We start from the raw sequence: 16,979 nt of genomic DNA on the forward strand, positions 1-16,979 counted from the left end.
ACATGTGAAACCATGATTTATTCTGTCTTGATCTTCCAAACAGAGTTGGACGCAAACATATTATCAAAATGATATTTTATTTGTTATCACATTTTGATATATCGTTTTGTCGAAATAGTATAGACAGGTTTCTAACTTGTATTTATATTCTTGAATTAACACAAATACCAAAAAAGAATGTAATATTGATTGACGTAATGCATGTTACTGTATGAATAACTAATGTGATTGCAAAAACCAAATACAATATTATAAATGCACCAATAGTGGAGGTACTTTAGTGCAATGTGTTCCTATGGTGGCTTAAAGAGTCTCCCTAAGCCGCTATAGAAGTACATTGTACTAACGTACCTCCACTATTGGTGCATTTACTAAACATAAATTGTACAAATTAATATTAAACAACCTATGTGCATCTGTTCTGCTGTAATATTCAATAACTTTTTTGCTGTGCCGACTTATAAGTACCAACGCCCAAGTTTGAACAATCGAAAATAACATAAATCAATAAGTACATAAAAGGGATTCCATATGGATAAATAGATAAAATAATAATGTGTATAATTTGTATGCACCTGGAATTTTTTTCATCCGACCTGGAAAAACCTGCAAAACTCTGGGAATTTGATTGCTTGGATTGAGTAGACACCCTGGTCATCTTAATTCAAGTTTCTTTGCATTTTCCTCCTCAGTAAGAAACCCTTAGATAAGATTCTCAGAATTTTTATTTAATTCATTTCATATTCCCTTTTGAATCTCACTCCTTCCCTTGGAATTCTAATCACACTTAAAGTCTTATAAGTATTCATTTGCATTTTTCGTCACATATTCCTTAGATTTCTCCTCATAGTTTGTTTGACAAACTCTCCTGGATTTTTTTTTCGGGATTCCTTTGAAGATCTCCTCCGTTGCCTCCCAAGTATTCTCCATGGACTTATGTTTCGGATTAATGTTCTCCCACAAACTTCATTAAATTATCCACAGAACGCACTTCGAATTTATCTCAGAAGTTCACAGGAGTGCTGTTTCTCAGGCATTCCTATGAATTTTCATTAAAATTCACTTTGAATTCAGTCCAGGGAATTCTTGAAGTTCTACTCAAAACTATCTCAGGCTTCGCATGAAATCTAAAATTCCTCAGAATTACCTTGAAAGCTCTGCTCGGGACATAAATCAACTGTGACCAGCTAATTTGATCTTTTGTGGTATACCCTGTGGCCTTAATTTAGTGCATGTCGTATTACTTCGTCAATATTGATAAATGAAGGAGTATTCGGTATTGATACAGTTGTCATTCTTGCATTTATCGCAAGGATCCGACTCTAATCAGACTAGTCTTAATCACTTCTAACTAGAGAACAACGAATAGAAGATTTGGAATCACATAAATGACGACTAACTAACTCATTAAGGTGCTTAGATATTATAATAATTCATAATAAAATATAATTTCCATGGGCCTTAAAATAGTGCATAGAATTTGACTTCAGCTTCTTGAAAATTCCTTGAAGTATTATAACTTTTTAGTCTAGAATTATCTATTTGTTACTGAAGATTAATCCACTCTAGACCTATGTCGTTCAATGTGTGAATGAAAATAACGAGGAATTTAAATGTTTGGCCAAGTAAGAAAATTATTAAATTCCCTAAGTAATCATGAGATTCTCTGAGATTTCCTGGTAGTTTCGGGAAAAACGAAATTCGCTTATGATTCCCGGTTTTACAGGTAGTGGACATCCTGATTAATACCGTGGGTTTGGTAATTGATAGCTTTAATGGTTCATACCGTACGTAAGTGTTTATGAGATACTAATTGAATAAGTCTAAAACATCAAACATTTATTTAGTGTGCCATCAGGACGACTACAGTTATTTTCTTATGTAACTTTTTTACAACTATTAATCACTATTTGGTCACTTATTTCTTCAACTTGGTCACTAAAATCACTATTTTTAACAGCATTGATCGATTAGCCTGTTAGTTGAAATGGGTTCTTGACCGATGGAAAATATTTCGATTCTCATACCGAAGACTTGTGAAAATTTTCATCCCAATGGTTGTGGAAAAGAACAGTTCACGCCGTACGATGAATCGATCTTACGCGACTGTCTCCGATTTGCTTGAAACTTTGTATAATTGTTTTTTTATGGTCAATTATTCACATTTGAGCTAAAATTCATCCATTTTCAACCTCTCCAAACACTTCAAAATGTCGTATTAGAATTTTTTCAGTAAATCATAACTCGAAAATGTCACTTCCAATCGAAATGACGTCTGAGACAAAGTTGTAGGAACAAATAATTTCTCTTTAGGGCAAATATTTGTGTTGAAATATTTCAGTTAATTTTGGGAAAATAATCAAAAAAGTGTAATTTTCATGATGGACACTAAAAATTGACAAACAAAACTGATCTTTTTGTTTGAAAAATTTCTATTTAAATTTGACCATGAAACCCATTTTTAAGAGTTTCAAAACTGTTTTCTGTTCTTGCACTTAAAATCAAAAGTAATCAAATAATTTAAAAATGTTACCAAAAATTGTTATTTTATGATTTTTGTTAATTTTTAAGTGTTAAGCTTGAAATTTCCACAGAAGATAGCATTTTTAATAAGCTTTCAAATGATAAATTCAAGTTTAAAACACCTTTTGGATTTATTTCCTACAAATACATTAATTTTTTTTACTGTGTATATTTTTCTTAAAACCGTAAAATTGTTTTCCTACATCGTTGTGAAATACGTCATTTCGATTGGAAGTGACATTTTCCAATGAAGAATTATTGAAAAATATCGGATATGCCATTTTGAAATGTTTTACGACAATCAAAATGGCTGACGATTAACTCAAATGTAAATGATTGACCATATCAAACAATTATGCAAATCGCAGAAGGTCGATTATAAATTGTTTTTACTCTATTTGGTCTGGAAATCCTCAAAATTAGGATCATTAATTTCATAGTAGACATCAAGTTCTAGGTGGGACGTAAAATCCAAGAAGCATTAGAAGAACACAATTCCTTCTTTTGCTTCCGAAAGCTTCAAGATATCGAACCTTTCCTGCTATTCTTCTGTAGATCTGCTTCGGCTCGATTCCACCTCGCTGAATTGGTTCGAGGACATATCATCATCCATCCATCCATTCAACCAACAACGGTAGTCGTGCGCACCTACATTCAACCCCGCCGTAACGGATGATGAATAGGATGTACACACCAAACTCGACAGGGCCGCGCGCTCCGTGTACAATCTCTTTCAGAGGGAGGAGCTTTTGGCATTTTCGCGCACAACCAACACCCGCCACTTGAGACGGACTAGCTCTGTAGCTAAGGAAGGCAACTTCGGTCCGTGTACTTCCGATGGTAATTTATTAAAAACCAAAAGGTGTATTGTTTGAGCTGTGCGCTGCCTTGCTGAATACAGCACACATTTCGCCCAGTTTGCGTGATTGATTGCAGTTTACTCTCTTCTGGGGGCCAAAGTGATGACGACGATGGCGGCGCCGGCGACCGCGAGGCACAGTGAACTAGTTTCGAGCTGCCTGTCTTAGAGAGGGCCCCCACGTTCGATCGTTTGTTGGGTTGGGATGCACACGAAACAGTAAGGTACCTTCTATGTAGCCTATTATAGCGAAGTAGCTACGTGTTGCATGCGACCGGCGAAAACACAGCGGTTCTGTTGGTCGACCTATGAACGGTGAGTCATTGCTTCCGATTTAAATGGTGGCTGATGGGGAAGTTTGGATTCTTTTGAATGACGTGTTTGATTGGAGGATGGTTCCCATACATTTAAAGCGATTTTGTCTCGAAAATAGTGGTACAGTGCAATCCTAAGCAACGTATTGATTTTCCAACTGTTGATTGATACTTTACGAGAATTCGACTATGCGGTCTGGAAAACTCAATCAATAGTATTCTAACTGCTCAAAGCTTCAACTATTTTAACACAATAGTCGAATAACCTTGCTCGCACTGAAAGCTATATAAATGTATCGAATGTTCATGAAAGAAGCTGATGATCATACAATTTATCTCACCCAAACGAACACTTGGAAAATCATGAGGATGGATTACAGCATTCAATCATCGATGAATTAAGATAATAACAAACAAATCCATTATGATTCGGGGAGTGATGGCCTAACAAGCAATCCTCCGCTCCGTGTACGCATTTAAGTGCTGGTCCTATTTTTTCCGATCAAGGCTCTAACTAGCAAAACATTATTTTCCAAGCTCCGAGCAGCAGCAGCAAAAAGAGATACCGACGACCATCATCATCAACTTCAACAACAGCAGCAGCAGCAGACGTAAAACGAATCTCTCTATCGCTATTGTTACTGGCTGCTTACCGTATCGATTGCTGTTTCGAGTACGGAGAAAATAATCTCCACAAAAAGATACTTGTTCGTGTTTGCGCAGATAAATTCAATTTGAGTGCACCATCGAACGATTTAAGAAATAATAACAAACATTGCACAACTTCCTAGCTCGCGCTCTTCTGTCGGTGCTCGAACGCAACAAACCTACCTAGTCGGGCTTTCTTGAGAGGGACCGTTGCACTGGCTTTTGGCGGCGGTCGGCCGTGGCACGCGTCTTGGTAAAATCGGTTTTGCCTATTCACAGGTCAGCTCTGGTTGCTAACAAGTGTTTGTGGTGTATTCATTCAGTTCACGTAACGAGATCGAAGGTAGTTAATTTATTTCATTTTCTCCACACTTTTCCTCATAGGTTTTTTTTCTCGTGAATGTGTCTGAAAGTTTACAATTTTTTTTATATCGGTAGAATGACTGTTGATCATTCTAGTGCTTTTTTAAAGCACAAAAGTGCTTCTTGTAAAACAATAGCAAGTGTGTACGAAACATATAATTAAAAAAATATATGTATGGGCGATTGACTAAGCGCAAGGAGGAGGAGAGTCTAAAACTCTTAAAAACGACCTACGTAGTTTATGAACACCCCCTTGTCTGTACGAAAACTCATGACTGATTTTTATAATTTTTCTAAGCAATTGATATCACATTCAATGGCATTAGGCCGAATGTTGTTAGGCCCAATGGGTTACTAGGCAAAATTGATTTGTTCCCTAGTATAAAGCTATATTTGCTTAAAATAGCTCGAATGAACTGCTCACCTTTCAAAGAAAGGAAAACATGCTTTGAAAAATCATTTCCAAGACTCAGAACCTTTAACAATTTTCAACGCCCGGTATTTCAAATATTACTTCCAGAATCTTCAGAAAATCTTCAAGCCGGCGATTTTTTTTTAAATTATACAAAGTCACTTTAACACTCTTGGGTCATTCGTGACTTGTTCAGAGATTAGATTTGAACTCGTGACGTTAGCGGATATGGATGTTAACCACTAACTACGCCAGGTCAGTTTTTTTTTAGATTTTGATTCTTGTAACCAGAGATTCCAAAATATTTTAAATTTACAGGATTTCGAAAATTCATCTAAGATCTAGGCCTTGGACATTTTCCATAATAGCAGAATTCTATCTTATATTTGGTTGAGTAGCAAATGTGTTCAGAAAATCCATGGAATTTTTTAACGTTTTATTTTCTGCGTGTACCGTTTGGTCGATACTGGATAAAACGTGAGCAATGTTTATCTTCGGATCCCGGCCTTGGTGATAGTTGTTCCCCTTATTATCTAAGTGTATACTAAAGAGCCTTCAAAATTATGTGTACACCAATGTTGGAATTTCCTCTTTTGATAATTTCTTAGAATTCGATATACAATATCGTAGCATTTTTATTAAATAAGCTTAGCTTAGTCGGTAAAGGCCAGCTGTCAAGACTGGCTTTAACTCTGATCGGAGGTCCAACCACCGGTCGTCGGCATCAGCAGCAGCAGCATCAGCAGCAGCAGCATCAGCAGCAGTGCTTTCGGTGCGTGGCGTTGAACATTGTTCTCCAGTACACAATACGCCAATCTATAGAAATTTTTTCTACGTATCTGCTAAAATTAAGGCTATCAAAATGACACTATTGAAATTTGCACGAATGTGCAACTGTTGTTATGATAATTAAAATTATCACCGATTGCCTGCGAAAAGCGATTTCCCTAACACAGATTTCAAAGATTAATTTCATCCGGTCTCACCAAACGGTGTTTATTCAATCACCGCGTGGTGATTGTGAGTGGTGGTGTTCTCCAGTACATAACGAAAGGCTGCCTGCAAGTAGCGAGCTGCAGGCCACATGTGCATCCATAGAAGGAGGAAAAATCCGCACCGCTATTGATCGGAATCAGTAGCTCTTCGTAAGTTGCTGTGGGCCATCTATGTCAAGCGCGTTATACTAAAGAGTATAAACAGAGAGAACCCCGTTCAAATTCATATTCCTACACAAAACACAAGCTCCTGCTGCAGTTAACAAATAAAATTTATTATATAAGACCACGCAGTCCTACGTCACCATTGCGTACAACCTCATAGGGCTGTTCCTTGTAATTTATTTTTTATGTATTTTGCCCTCATTCAGGATAGGTACAGCATTTTAATACCATGATTTGCGATTGTTTGAAACAAGTTGCATTAAATTTGGTTGCAAATTGAGATCACACGATCAAAAATAGAGGTGAAAAAAATCGCTTAAGAACAGTATTGAGTGTACTAAGATAATTCGAAGATATTGGGAAGACTGGCAACTTTTCCAGAATCCAAGCGACAGATACAGTAGCGCTTCGCTTGAGCGAAGGTGGAAACAACACATAGAAAAATGAGCACCTTTCTTCTGGGGTTGTAATCATCGCTATAAAATTCTACGGACTGTGAGTTTAGGTAGCCATCACCTTGAATTAATACAGAGCTTCATTGCAGTTCCCATATTTTGTCTAAGGAAACTTTCAGGAAGGTTCAGCGACTTTCTAGGAAATTCGGCGAACTATAGGGAACTGTAGTGAATTGCAGGAAAATTCTGCAAACTTTAAAGACGTTTCTCCAAAGAATCAGACCAACTTTCAGATAAGTTTATTGAATTCCAGGGAAGTTCTACAAACTTAAGGAAAATTCTTTAAACTTGAAAAATATGTTTCGATCTTCAGAGAAGTTCTATAAACTTCTGGAAAATTCTGCCAACTTCAGAAACGTTTTGTGAGCTTCAGGGGAGTTCAGTGTCCTCCTAGGTAATTTCTACGAACTTCAAGAGAGTTCTGTGAACTATAGCAACATTATATGAATTTCAATGATGCTCTGCAAAAAGTTCTTTAAACGCCACGGCATGTTTGCAAACTTTAGGATGGTCTGTGAACCACAGGGAAAATTTAACAACATAAGGAAATTACTGTGAACTTAAAGAAATATCTGCAAATTCCAGGAAATGCTAAACTCAGAGACGTTCTGTAAACTTCAAAGAACTTCTAAGAACATCAGAAAAGTTTGAAGAATTTCATCGAAATTCAACGAAATCAAGGAAAAACTTATGAACAGGGAGTTGGATTTGAATGTAACTTCTAGGTATAAGCTGTCTCATTGGGTCGTTGGTGGAACAACTTAAACTCCATGTCTTATAGAAAACAGGTATGATAGAGATAATTTGTTGCGATATATCTTTCCCTTTTGCGCTTCCCTTATGAAATATGATCGACCATAACGCTTCAAATTGGGTGGTTGCCGCAAATGCGACTCGGCATGCACAATTTGGATTTGCTGGTAACCATTGTAGGTGCTTGACAAACGTGTAGTTTTGGATGGATGCAATTTTGACCATCAGCTAAAGGTTTTGGACAATATGGATGCTAATATGAGACATTGTTTTAGTGATTAACTCAGCGGTGAGTGCACAGGTCTTTTTGTGAAAGTTGGTCTACCGAAACCTTCCGGTAGCCCCGAAATTCCATATTTGTTAAATATCACATAATAGATTTTTGCAAGAGTACAGGAAAAGTCTTAGCCTGGTTCACGGTAAAAACAAGTGAAGCTGTTGAAACATGGAGTAGCTATAAATCAGTGGAAAATAATGTAAGATACGACAAAAACTTGTTGAAAATGGTGGTACAGTATAATAGTGCTCATATGAAGTAATCTCCTTTGCTTGGCAACACCAAGTTTTTTTTTATCATTATCTTTAGATATTTATGTAAGCATTGATAAGAATGGATGAAACAGATGGAATTGATAACACTAGTTTACAAATAAAAGTAAAAAAAAAGAACTTCAATGTTTGACTGATGTTTCTTATGTAAAATCGTGTGCTGAATCCAAAACTGTAGTCAGACAAATGTTAGTAGGATAGTTTTCTAGATACAGCTAAAAACTTAAATTTCTCTTTAAAAACAAAAGGTTTTTTTTTTACTAAAACACAAATATCTCCGGCTGATAAAGCTATATCAATTATTTGAACGCCAAATTAAAGATGAGAACATTTTATTCTGCTCAGCTGAACATCATTTGGCAGTGAGATTAGTGGTATTGTTGTTAATTAATAGCCTTTTTTTGTGTTGCATATTTCCAAGAAAAATTGGATTTCAGCAAAGTTTTTCAGCACGGTAAATACAAATGTTTGTAGTGGTTGTGCCAACAATATCACTATTGCACCAGTTGATCAAAATCAAATCTTCTCACATTTAATTTGGTATTAAAATAATTGATATAGCTTCATTACAGCCCGAGTTGTTGTTTTAGCTGTATCTAGAAAACTATCCTACCGGTTACGTTTTTGAATTCAGCGCACGATTTTACATGGGAAATGACCATCAGCGACAAAGTTCAAATAGTAAATTTAGAGACTAAAGCATTATTTATTTAATTTAAACATGACAAAGTTACGATATCTTACGGTACCGAAGAGGAAATCTTACTGTTTCAGTGAAACGTAATCTTTTGACTACTTTAATCTACTTTTGAATCATTTTCAGCTGAATTTGTTTCGATCCGTAACAGTTTTGTATCGTCAATAGTCCATATACGCCTTCATAAACAGCTAAGTATACTTCAAATCACTTTTTCTAAAAAAAACCCAAGATGAAATATTTTAAATCCTTCACAGATTTGATTGTTAGGATCACTACTAACTTCATGTGATGAAAAAACTGAGGTACATTAAAGTTGAAAAAAAGGTGCCTTTAGACATAGCGTGCGGGAACTGACCAGAAATCGAAAACAACCGGGAAAAACGGGGAAATAAACGCGAATTAGATCCTTATAATATTTTGTTTGTACTTTAATCGAATTCAGTTAATAATTATTCTATGTTCGAATATTTGTTCAAGCCCAGAGTCTGTCATTTTGAATATTTTTATTTTTTTCAGAACGTTGGCAACTTAACTTTTCACTTGACAGAATCTGAAAAATGACTCCCTTTCCAGATATTTCTGAAATTTAAAGCACCATAATTTTGAACAGTTTTCCAAGATCCAGGGATCTTGAAATTTAGTCTCAATCATAGTCTTACCATCTCGATTTTACTACTTTTTTTCAATGTTTGGATTTACTTCTTTTGAGCTTATCTCAGGATATCTTTGCAGATGTTTTAAGGATTTTCTAATACTTTCAGAAACATTAAAAAAAAACTGCATTTAATTGTCTATTTCATATATTACATTCATAATTCTGAAAATTTGTTGTTTTTCTCATTAAAGGGAATAGCGGGTTTTCATTAGTTTTTTGCATTTAAAATAAAATACCCTCGTTTTTTACATTTATTACCATACTAAGCTGTTGATATGAAACCGGAAAAAGATATGCTGGGTACCCGAGAAAACCGAGAAAAACCGAGGATTTAATTTATTAAATTTAGTGGCCACCCTTTAGATCTTATTTGCATCAAGTTCAATATTTCTAAACAAAATTCTATATTAAAAATCTCACTGTTTACAATTCGGTCTAATGACGCATTCAGTTGGCTTACACGCTGGACTGACTGATTCATAATTATTATTTGCTCATCCTCAATTGTGTGATGACTGAACAACGTATGTAATGGATCAAACCATAGATAGTATAGACTTTTTTTAATGCATCATGCGACCCATTAAGTTAAATATGCTATCAGCTAATATTCTTCCTGTAGTTTTGCTACTGCAGATTTTTTCCCCAAAAAATCACTTCGAACGTGGTCATTAACATTTCCGGTTTTTTTTTCTAAATATTAAGAACCGGGAAATTATTTGAATTAATTTTCCGGGGAAAACCGAGAATTTGAAAAAAAAACAAATTAGCTGGCCACCCTGCGTGTCTTTTGATTTAAAAGTTTTAAATAATTTAAAAATATTTTCTTTACCAAATTCGGGGTTTACCTCGTTTTCAGTATATTTAAATTTGATCGGTAAAACCAACACACGATCAAGGTGTTCCTATCGGTACAGTGTCTTGTAGAGATATGAGGGGCTTGGTGGCCTTGTGGCGACCGTTTTTGCTTACTAAATGGGCGGGGGTCAAATCCCTAATTTGAAAGTATTGTTTTGCAGGGTGTCGACTGCCTTAAAAATCTGTAAAATCATGGAATCTCAGGGAATTCTATTTGAGATCTGAACATTCAGGGATGTAGGTAATTTTCTTTAAATGCAGGGAAATATATCTCAATCCTTATTCATAACTGCATTGCAAACCATAATGATATCATGTTTTAAAGTGAAACATTTATTTTCCTTGATTTGTTTTCCGTGCTGAGCACCAAGGCTACCGAAGCTACAAGATATGGATCATTTCTTCAAGACTCGGGGACGTATTTCAGTTTCAAGGTTTCGTACTTAGGAAAATTTTGTTAAAAGACAACGGCTAAGATTAGATTCTAGATCATTTGAGTTTCAACGAATTCTGCATCAATATTTTTAATATCCTAAACCAGAAAGGTTTGCAAGGTTTTGTATACACTCAGGTCTTTTTTTACACGGTGGATACGGTCCGTGTAAAAAAAAACCTACGAGATTTTGATTTTTCGCATGTTTAAATGTTTTTAAAAAATCGGATTTTGATGCCATTTGTAATTAAAGCATGATATGGTCCATATAGACATATTTTAAAAATTTCTGTAATTACACCAAAAATTGTGATTTTTTTTTAAGTATGCCATTCGATTACAAATAGCTTGAAACGGATAATGTGATTGGAATCAAGTCGATAGGTTGCATCGTTGTCGAGAAATCGTTAAAAACGTACCGTGTAAATCGTGGAAAACCGTGTAAAAAAAAAACCGCGTAAAAAAAACCGTGTAAAAAAGACTTCAGTGTACTTGAGTTTTTTTTTTTTAATTATTGATTCAGTGTTGTTTGATCCCCGGGTCTGAAATCAAAAACCATGATTGTGGGTTATTTGAAATTTATCGGAGCTCGGACTTGGAAACAGCTTTATTAAGATCTTAGAACATGAAAAAAATCAATCTCCTGAGTAAAACATAATTTCAAATCATCAGATTTTAAATTAATGTATTTAAAAAAAAAGCAATATCAAGGACTTTGAAATATTAAAAATATTACAGGCACAGGAAAATCTCGAGCAGTTTTAAAATTTTTTGAACTTGTGAAAAATTTCAATGTACCATATTGAGGGAATGTTCAATATCCTGAATTTTCCATTATTTTTTGTACCTGGACTTCGGAAAATATCATGATCCCAGGGGTTCTAGGTTAAGAAACATTTTCAAGATTCTAAACTAAGACACTTATGATGTGGCTTTTGCTATCCTGGGGTTTTGAAAAGCTGCTTAAAATATTATATGAATTCAATTTAAGATTTGATGTACTCGGAAACGAAGAAATTTGTGTTTAACCTATAATAACGACAGTGTTATTAAAATAGTAATATCCTTAGGAAGCAATGGTTTCCTCAATTATAAGATTCAAAATAAGGAACTTCCACAACTTCAAAAAATGAGCCTATTATTTTTTTTTTTTAATAATTCGTTTATTTTTCAGGCTCTTGTGCCTATTAATGGACGAACTTTTTTTAAAACAGCAAAAAAAGGGTTATCTTCCATTTAATTCCACCTAATAAATTTTGCTATCCCACTAAACAACTTATCAAAATCTAACCCCCTTAGAGCAATGCTGCTAAGGCAAAGAGCAATGCTCAGCCATGTTCGAGGTAGCGCAGTTGAACCTGAACCACTGTTCGGCTGCCCAGCAACTGCTGTGGCAATCGGCAGTGGAATGGGGAGCGGATGTCGCAATCATCTCTGACCCGTACCGCGTCCCAACCGGCAACGGGAATTGGGTCACGGACGCGTCGGGGATGGCGGCGATATGCACGATGGGGAGCTTCCCCATTCAGGAGGTAGTCGTGTCCAACTCGAGCGAGGGATTCGTGATCGCCAGGGTTAACGGAGTATACTTAAGTAGCTGCTATGCTCCGCCCAGGTGGTCTATCGAGCAATTCTCGCAGATGGTGGACAGACTGACTGCGGTACTTGTCGGCCTAAGACCGGTGGTCATTGCGGGCGACTTTAACGCATGGGCGGTAGAGTGGGGTAGCCACCACACCAACCAGAGAGGACGCATCCTACTGGAGGCAATGGCCAAGCTGGACGTTGTACTATCCAACACCGGCTCGGTCAGTACCTACAGAAGGAATGGTGCAGAATCCGTCATCGACGTGACATACTGCAGCCCGAGTTTGGAGGGCAACCTACACTGGAGGGTCGATGAGGGTTACACTCATAGTGACCATCAGGCGATTCGGTACAGTGTGGGGCCAGGTGAGAGGCGAGTGGCAGGAGGAAATTCTTCCTGCGCTCGAGGCTGGCGGACGTCGTTCTTCGAGGAGGAGGTCTTCGGCGAAGCACTGAGGCGGGAGCGAATAACCCCGGATCTGACGGGGGAAGAACTGGTAGCAGCACTGACAAGGGCGTGCGATACAACCATGCCTAGGAGAGCCTATCCCAGGCATGGCCACAGACCGGTGTACTGGTGGAGCGAGTCGATTGCTATCCTCAGGGCGTCTTGCCTCCAGGCGAGAAGGAGGATGCAACGAGCTCGTACGACTGAATCTCGCGAGGAACGCCGCGTCGCTCTCCGAGCGGCTAAGGCAGCCCTCAATAAAGAGATCGCCAGACGCAAGCGCGCGTGCTTTGACAGCCTATGCCAAAGCGCCAACACGAACCCATGGGGGGATGCTTACAAAGTGGTCATGGCAAAGACCCGCGGCGTGACGGCACCCCCGGAGAGATCACCAGCGGTACTGGCTCCGATCGTTGGGTTCCTGTTCCCGCGTAGGGACGTAGACTCCTGGCCGCGGATCCCAGGCGCGGATCAGGGAGAAGTGTCTAGAGTGACGAACAGTGAACTTGGCGGTATTGCCAGGTCGCTGGTGGTGGGCAAGGCCCCGGGCCCAGATGGGATCCCGGTTGTGGCTCTGAGGGCGGCCGTTGCGGAAAATCCAGACATGTTCCGTTCTGTTTTTCAGACTTGTCTGGACGTAGGCGTCTTCCCAGACGCGTGGAAGCGGCAGAAGCTGGTGCTGCTTCCGAAGCCAGGAAAACCCCCTGGGGACCCGTCAGCATACAGACCCATCTGTTTGCTGGACACCACTGGGAAACTGCTTGAGAGGGTCATCCTCAACAGGCTGTCGGCCTACACCGAAGGTGTAGACGGCCTGTCAAGCAGCCAGTACGGGTTCCGAAAGGGCAGATCCACGGTGGACGCCATCCGCGACGTCATCCAGACGGCAGAGGTGGTCCATCGGAAACGAAGGGGCATTCGCTACTGCGCGGTGCTAACCTTAGACGTGAAGAACGCGTTCAACAGCGCGTGCTGGGGGGCGATAGCCCGCTCGCTACACCAGCTCCAAATTCCCGGAGGGCTGTATAAGATTCTGGAAAGCTACTTCCAGAATCGTGTGTTGACGTACGACACAGAAGATGGCGAAAAATGCGTTAGAGTCACCGCAGGTGTGCCACAAGGCTCCATCCTGGGCCCGGTGTTATGGAACGTCATGTACGATGGACTGTTGAGGATAAAATTCCCGGTAGGCGTGAAAATTGTAGGTTTTGCCGACGATGTCACGCTGGTAGTCTGCGGGGAATCCCTCGAGGAGGTAGAGCTGACAGCGGCCCACTGCGTCAGGCTTGTGGAGGAATGGATGAGAACCAGGAAACTGGAGCTCGCCCATCACAAGACGGAAGTGGTCGTAGTCAACAATCGCATGTCAGTACAGCATGCAACGTTGACAGTCGGCGGAAGCACAATTAGGTCTGTGCGCTCTCTAAAACTCTTGGGGGTTATGCTCGACGATAAGCTCAGCTTCGGCTGCCACGTCGAGTACGCCTGCAAGAGAGCGTCTATGGCTGTGGGGGCATTATCCCGTATGATGTCAAACAGCTCGGCAGTGAATGCCAGTAAGCGCAGGCTCCTCGCTGGGGTCGTAGTATCTATCCTCAGATACGGCGGCCCTGCGTGGGCTGCGGTACTGGATATTGACTGCCACAGGCAGAAATTAGAGAGTACACACAGGCTAATGTGCTTAAGGGTGGCCAGTGCATACCGCACTATCTCGAGAGAGGCCGTCTGTGTCATAGCAGGGATGATGCCAATCAGCCTTATCATTAAGGAGGATGTGGCGTGTTATGACGCGAGGACCGTTCGAGGGGTGCGCAACAACGCGCGAGTTGTGTCGACCGCGAGATGGCAATTGGAGTGGGAAAACTCCACAAAGGGGAGGTGGACTTACCGCTTGATACCTTCCGTATCAAGCTGGGTCAACAGGCGCCATGGGGAAGTAAACTTCCACCTGACACAGTTCCTGTCAGGCCATGGCTGCTTTAGGAGCTACCTGCATAGGTTCGGACATGCAAGTACTCCCACCTGCCCCACATGTGCTGGTGTCGAGGAGACCGCCGAACACGTCGTGTTTGCCTGTCCACGTTTCGAGCCAGTATCGAGCGCTATGCTAGCGATATGCGGAGCGGATACCAGTCCGGACAACATCGTTCATAGGATGTGTGGTACCACCGAGAACTGGAGCGCGGTGGTGACTGCGGTCACCCACATAGTTTCGGTATTACAACGACAGTGGCGAGCCGAGCAGCAGTTACCTACTGCCCGACCAGATCGTTAGAGTATTGCTAGAGAGGCGCCATAGCGCTACAGCGGCCCCTCCCACGAAGTAATGCCTTCGGGCGGTTCCGGGGAGGCCAAGGGCCAAGCGCACAGGGTAAGGTTTAGTGGGTCGGGAGTGAAATTCTCCCATCCCCACACCCTGAGTTCCTTCTCAGGTGTCTGTGAGCAGATTCCCCCCTGTATAAAAAAAAAAAAAAAAAAAAAAAAAAAAAAAACCCCCTTAGGTACTCATCCCCTAGGTAAAAAAGTCATGGCTACCAAGCCTTTAGGATTTTCCTTATTAAAGAGTTGTATAGATTTTTCTTCTTTAGTTTACTTAAATATTTGGTTTTTATTAGTTAGGTAGGTTAAGATTCAACACATTGTAGTTTCATTTGTTTACCTGTGATCTTGACTTTTTTACCTAGGGGATGAGTACTTAAGTTCTTCAATGGGAATGACACTGATGAAGACTGCACATTGTAGTCGAAATACGTATCTGTCATGGATACCAAAATTTATTAAGTGGAATTAAATGGAAGATAACTTTTTTTTACTGTTTTACATAAAGTAATAATTTTCCAGTAAATTATAGTTGAAAAACTGTAAATTCATGTATCAAACTTTAATCAGTAAGCTTAATTTCTTTTGATTTCAATTATTTCTACCACTCCAACATTGTCTGCAATTTTTCAGAAAAACGGCTGGAAAATCAGGGAATATGAAGGGATTTATTTTTCATCAGTTAATAGACACCATGTTTTGTTAAGTATTCTAAATATTTTGAACAACAATTCAAATATATTTATTTTTAAAACAAATATTGAGGATCCTAGAGTCAATTCGTTAGTAATACGTGTAACGGAAAAATATTGCATTTTCACTATTTTATTGTTGTGTGGTAACCGAACATCATTTATTTGTATTAAGGTTACTTTGATAATACTCGGTAAATGTAGAAAAAAGATGAAGCGTGAATCTCAAACAATTTACTTCAAGAAATATGAATCTTTGAATGTGTATATAATCAGAAACATGATAAGCAATAAGAAGACAACAGTGAATTTGTGATGGCTATATTTGAAATACATTTAATACGTGATTATTTGAGTGCCTTTTCAAACAGGCGAAAAACAAGAATATTGTTTTCAGATAGGGGAAATGGATGTAATATCGGCCTAAATGTCTTTAATTTGGGCCCATACATAAATTCAGCAATCGACTAAATTTTCAAAAGCGACCAAAATATCCATTAGTACCGTCCCAATGACGCGTTCATCTAGATAAAATTTATGAATAGCAGATTTTTAGCGATGGGCCGAATCCATAGGCCAACATTAGAGCCATTTCCTCTATTTGGAAAATATGTAAGACATACTAGGGGAAATGGCTCTAATGTTGACCTATGGATCTAAGATTGGGCCCATAGCTAAAAATCTTATATTTATCAATTGTATCTAAATGAACGCGTCATTGGGACGGTACTAATGGATATTTTTGGTCGCTATTGAAAATTTAGTTGATTGCTGAATTTATGTATGGGCCCAAATTAGGGGCATTTAGGCCGACATTACATCCATTTCCCCTATGTAAAAACTCAATTAGATATCAATGTAATATCCTAAGCTACAAAATTGAACCATGTTTCCTATTCGGAAATAGTGCAGAGAGTAAATTTAATCATTATATTCTACTATCAAAGTTACCCTTATTATCAAATATACCCCGTTTTACGGACTTGAAAACATTTGTTAACTCCTACCGGATACGTCATTTGAATGGCTTTATGTCGACGGGATTAACAACATATCATCAGTCACTCTAATGAATGGGGCTCGGTGGCCTAATATCGACCATTTTTGCTTGCTGAGCAGAAGATCGTGGGTCTAATCCCGAGCATTACATTACTGAATTGATAGGGTCGCATTATTTGCTTATCAAATTCAAAATATAGCATAACTTTCCTACGTGGTTCCAAATCTAATTTACCCTTCCTGTGACAGCAT

The 16,979-nt window shown here is 38.9% G+C and overlaps 1 protein-coding gene across 8 annotated transcripts in view; it reads left to right on the forward strand.

Annotated features, from left to right (window-relative positions):
- Positions 1 to 16,979, forward strand: part of Svil (Supervillin) — an 807,253-nt gene that overhangs the window by 445,602 nt on the left and 344,672 nt on the right. The gene's annotated exons all lie outside the window — the stretch shown is intronic.

The sequence above is a fragment of the Ochlerotatus camptorhynchus genome, unplaced genomic scaffold, assembly GCF_037179485.1.
Source record: "Ochlerotatus camptorhynchus isolate MF236.1 unplaced genomic scaffold, CSIRO-AGI_Acam_v1.1 ptg000328l, whole genome shotgun sequence".
Classification (NCBI taxonomy): Eukaryota; Metazoa; Arthropoda; class Insecta; order Diptera; family Culicidae; genus Ochlerotatus; species Ochlerotatus camptorhynchus.